This window comes from Euprymna scolopes, chromosome 46 (assembly GCF_053919585.1).
Source record: "Euprymna scolopes isolate OS-2025 chromosome 46, ASM5391958v1, whole genome shotgun sequence".
Taxonomy (NCBI): Eukaryota; Metazoa; Mollusca; class Cephalopoda; order Sepiida; family Sepiolidae; genus Euprymna; species Euprymna scolopes.
The window spans coordinates 182,195,839-182,201,898 of NC_136527.1; positions in this window are offsets into that span (position 1 = coordinate 182,195,839).

Genomic DNA, 6,060 nt, shown 5'->3' on the forward strand with positions numbered 1-6,060 from the left:
TATTATTAAATTTCTCTCCAGCTGATCAAACAAAAACTAAAATATGAAAAGGCAACAAATTTCATGAGAGACTTCCTATCCAATACTTAATATCACGAGTGAAATTAATAGCTATTAACAAAGACATACAAAATATTGTTTAGTTTATCTTCAAAGTGTTTTGCTACAGCTAGATTTAGCAAAGCTTTTAAGTTTAAATATTTTTCTTAATTGGGACAACTACCTCTACCACGACAATAATATTATTTTATTTAATAATGATTTTAATTGGGACAACTACCTCTGCCACGACAATAATATTATTTTATTTAATAATTGTAGAAAATTTTTTATAAGAAAGTGTGCTTTGCTGTTGAGAAATAGACTGCTAATTTTTTTATTATTAAGTTACTGATGTCATAACTAAATAAGGTTACTTCGTCTGATTGACTATTTATTTGATGCTTTTACTGAGTTAATCAAGAAAAATAATTAATAAAAATGAAAAAGGTTAAATAAAAATATATTATTTTGAAGAAACATGTTTTTATTAAGTCATTTCATCTTATAATACATATTTTAATTATTTTTGTTTAGTTTGTTCGAATATATTAAATGTCTCTTTGTCTGAGTTAACACTCAAACATAGAATAAATAATGAAATGAAAAATATTAATAAATCGTTGATGATTTATAATTATCAAGTTTGTCTCTAGCTGATCAGTCAATAACTAAAACTATAAAAAGACAACAGATTTCATAAGAGAGATTCTATCCAACACTTAATATCATGAGTGAAACTAATAGTTATTAACAAACAAAGAAACACATGATAAAAAGTATAGTTTTTCATCTTCAAAAGTTTTGCTACAGCTTGGTTTTGCAAGGATTTTGCCTTATTTTTATATTCTTTTTAAAATAAGGACAATTGTATCTACGACAACAATTATATTATTTTCCTGCAAGTTTACTTTGTTTTCAAGTCATTTAAAAATATTAAGAGTTCATCTGTAGCACTTGTTTCACTATGAGAACAATTTAGATCCAAGAGATTATTTAAGGCTATATGGGTTGTCATTATATTGTATGTGGGTAAATGGCATTTAATGCACTTTATATATTATCCGTGAACATTATCTCTTATTATCTGATGCTCCAGTGTTTTAATGAAATTACTCAAATAGAACAGTTGATTAACTCTCTTGACGATCTTGGCTCAAGTTAAAATCATTTTAAAAGTGGCAGATTTTTTGACAGGAAAAATAGCAGAGACATGCAGTTTATTATAAAAGGAAATGGGATGTATTAATTCATTTTGCATGTTGACATATTTCCACGATTGTTTTTGATACATAGCTGCTTTTTATAACATGATTTGTCATATCTTAAGTGGACACGAGTAGGACATATTATTATATTAATCTCATTAATCAATCCAAGGAATGCTTAGATGTGCTGGCTTTAAAAAAAAACGATGAATGATGGTCGTGTCAATTAGCAATTTGTTATTGATACCAACACTTATACACAAATTGTTCATAGGTACTAGTCCAGATGAGATTTATATGTCTCACTCGTTTTGTTTGTAGAGTTTATTGATCGTTAGGTAAAATATAAAGCATCGTTATAGACAAGGGTTGCGCACATTATCTTTTATTTTACAATGTTGACATCAAAGACTGTTGTTGTTCACTTTGGGTTCTGAGTTCTCATATGACGTTTGATTGTTTATAAACTAAAATATCAAAACTTTACAAGAATGTGGCTTTTATATAATGCAAGTTCTTATATGAAATGATGATTTATGAAACAGAAATAACCTCACACTTTACAAAAATATGGTTTTACTCCAGTGTGAGTTCTCATATATGTCAATAATGACGATTAATCAGAAAAATATCCACACACTTTGCAAGAATATGGCTTTTTTATTTATTTATTTTACTTCTTGGAGCTAACACTGGATTCTGCTATGATTTAAATTTATATTCGAGGGCTCTTTAAAGAATAGATACTGTTCCCTTTATGGCTGCTATTTGTATTCCCTTACATCTTGGTTTTCCAGGGATTGCTTTTAAGTATTTATGAAGATTCTTTTTTATTAACCCAGTTGCTCCTGTCACAACTGGTATAAAGTTTATATCTTTCAGAGACCATGTCGTTTTTAGATCATTTTTTAGGTCCTGATATTTTGTTATCTTTTCCCGTTCAACTCTATTAAGGCCAAAATCAATTGGGACTGTGACATCGACAATGCGTGCAGTTCCTTCATGCTTGTTCTATATAACTGGTCTTTTATGTATCTGCCCACCGGAATGCATTTGTACTAGAACACAGTTACTATTGCATTTGATGATATCGGTGGTGGTTCATTTTCCCAGATGATCGTCTATCTGTCAAGTTGCATCTCTCCACAGATATTCCAATGGAGGTATTTACATACTTTGTTGTGACGGGCAGTGTAAAAGCCATCTGCCAATAAGATTGGGCATGCAGACATTAGGTGCCTTGGGCTCTCAATCGCTGAGTGGCAAAACCGGCATCAGGCATTTGCTTGTAGGCCAGCCATTTTCTTTAATCCAGTTGTGAGTAAGCCCTGATCTTGACTGGCTACAATAAGTCTTTCCTCATCAAATAGAAGTCTCCCACTCTTGAGTCATTGGAGTGAAGCATCCCTTTCTTAATACTCCTATATAAGCTCCTCCAGGATCTTTCCTGCTCTTTTATGTTGTTCCCATCCTTGTTTTTTGTGTCTCAAGCTGATTTATGGCAGTTATTTTTTTGCTTAATTCGGATGTGAGTTTGTTTTTAAATTTTTCCGAACAAGAATATCCACACACTTCACAAAAATGTGTCTCTACTTTTTTAAAAATAGATGTTCCCTTTACGGCTGCCATCTTTTCCCAATGTGAATTCTCATATGTGTCACTAAATGTGATTTTTGAGTAAATGAACATCCACACACTTCACAACTATGTGGCTTTTCCCCAGTGTGAATTCTCATATGTCTCAGCAAATTTGATTTTTCAGAACAACAATATCCACACACTTCACAGGAATGTGGTTTTTCTCTAGTATGAGTTCTTCTATGTTTCACTAACCTTGATTTAAGAGAGCAAGAATATCCACACACTTCACAAGTATGTGGCTTTTCCCCGGTGTGAGTTCTCATATGTCTCACTAACGACGATTTTTCAGAAAAAGGATATCCACAAACTTCACATGAATATGGCTTTTCTCCAGTGTGAGTTCTCATATGTGTCACTAAACGTGATTTTGTAAAAGTAGAATAACCACAAGCTTCACACGCATGTGGCATTTCTCCAGTGTGTGTTCTTCTATGTGTCAGTAAAGCATATTTTTCTGAACAAGAATACCCACACACTTCACAAGAATATGGCTTTTCCCCAGTGTGTGTTCTTACATGTCTCTCTAAGGATGATTTTAGAGAAGAAGAATATCCACACACTTCACAAGTATATGGCTTTTCTCCCGTGTGAGTTCTCATATGTTTCACTAACATTGATTTTTTATTAAAAGCATATCCACACACTTCACAAGAGTGTGGCTTTTCCCAATTGTGAGTATTCATGTCTCAATAATGTTGATTTTACAAAATAATAATATTCACACACTTCAGAAGATTGTTTTATGCTACTTTTTAAAATTTATTTTACTTCAGTAAGTTTTAAGATATCAAGGATCTCCCTCCTGGAACTAACACTTGATTCCTTATTATGTAAATTTATATCAGAGGGCTCGACCTGTATAGTTCTGCTTAATATGATGTTTCATAACAAGAAAATTCACATACTTCTCAATAATGTTGCTATCACCAGTGTTCGTTCTCATATGTTCAGAAAAAATATTTTTCTTAACAAGAATATCAACACACAAGTATCGCGCTTTTCTCCAGCCATATGTTTAACTATATTTAATTTTGCAGACTTTAAAAGTGTTATAAGAATGTTTTGTTTGTATTAGTTTTGCTCTTTAAAACGTGTTAGTATTCCTTTTTTACTCATTTTTATTTTGCAAAACACACTTGACATGAATGGAGAATTTTCCTAGTGTATTGATTGTTAAGATCAATAATATGATCAATAATTACATGAATATTTCGTTCATCTTATTTTACTTTAATTTTCTTAACAGTTTTTTTAAGGTAAAGATAAAGCAGTTTATTAGATGCAAAATATTTATACACAGTCTTATATATTCCAACCGGGAGATCTTTTTAAATTTCTCATTTTCTTGTATATATGTTTTACTTGTAAAGTTTGAATCATGATATGTTGAACTTGATCTGATGATTGAGAAGAACAAGAATATCAACAAACTTTACAAGAATTTTCTTTTTCTCAAATGTGAGTTTTTATATGTTTTAATCATATTTTTTACAATCAGATGTATAAAATTGTACCCACAATCTTATTTATTCGAACCGAGAGATCTTTTTAAATTTCCAATTCAAAAATTTATTTATAATTTGTGACTTTTCAACAAGACTTTTCTAAGTTTTTTTTTATATTTTCCAGTACTGTAGAAAATATTGTCGTTTGAAAAATTCCTTTTCTGCAATTTGTGACTCGGTCTCTTATTGGCTTTTTATTTATCTGAACTTTAAACAGATACATAACAAAAATTTATATTACCTTCCAAATGTGTTGTTTTTGTAACTGTTTCAAACAATGTTGCTTTTTTTCAAGTGTGAGCATTTATATGGTTTACTCATATTTTTTTACTATCAGATGCATAAAATATTACCCACAGTCTTGTATATGGCAACTGAGAGATTTTTTTAAATTGCCATTTCAAACATTTATTTATAATGTGTTACTTTTCAACAAGATTAGTTTATTTCATAGTTTCCCGTACTGTAAAAAATATTGTTTTCATAGTTTCTTAGTTTTATAGTTTGTAGAAAATATTGTCTTTTTAAAAGCAACTTTTCTGCAATTTGTGAGTCGGTCTCTCATTAGCTTTTGATTTATTTGAACTTTAAACACATACATAACAAAAATTTATATTACCTTCACAATGTGTTGTTTGTGTAACTGTTTCGCAAAATATGTTAAATAGTAGTGCCAAGTATAATAAACCTTCCAATGTTGCTGTAGTCGTTTAAATAAACCAAAAACTGTTCATAGTATAATGTTTAAAAAACTGTTCATAGTATAATGTTTAAGGAAAATGATACTCCATTATGAATTAATATTTGGATTTGATCAGGAACATCTGAAAAATAATGAGATTCAATATTTTTAGCATTAGCATATTTGTATTGTTTGTGTATTGTTGTCAATATTATGGGATTATACTCACAAAATCACTAACAAAGACACGTTACAAAAATGACCACATACTTGCTAACACAAAACAAAAAAAATCACTAAATATTTTATAAATCGATAACAAATATTTTCTAACTTGCAACAGAGCCAGTCGATACAGGGTTTTTTTCTAAAGATGTAGTCTAGTTGAAATTATATATAGCGTTTTATATGTATATATATATATATATATATATATATATATATTCTTATTATATTACATATATATACCCGCACACACATTTATATGCACACACACATGTATATATATGCACACGCACACACACACATATATATATATATACACATGTATATACACACACGCATATATATATATACACATACACACATATATACACACACATATATACACAGGCGGCAAAAATGTCTGCACTTGTACTTTTTTTCAAAACATCTAAGCAAAATTTAATGTAACTGCTTAAAGAAACTATACCTCATTTGATTAGTCTTTTATTCTATAATTTCTTAATTGAAATATTCTAGTGGCACATCAATTTAAAAAAAATAACTAAACTGTAAATTGAGGAGGCAAAAAGAAAGTCCGCACAATGTAAAATTGTTATTTAAATGTAGCCATAGGACATTAATGCAACACAAATACAACAGGAACACAATGAACTAGTTAATATTTAGTAGCACAGCCCTTCTGCAATTTGACAGCCTGCAATCTTTTGAGAATTCTTTAAATTAGACTGCAGCAATACTCTGGGGAAAGGGCATCCCACTT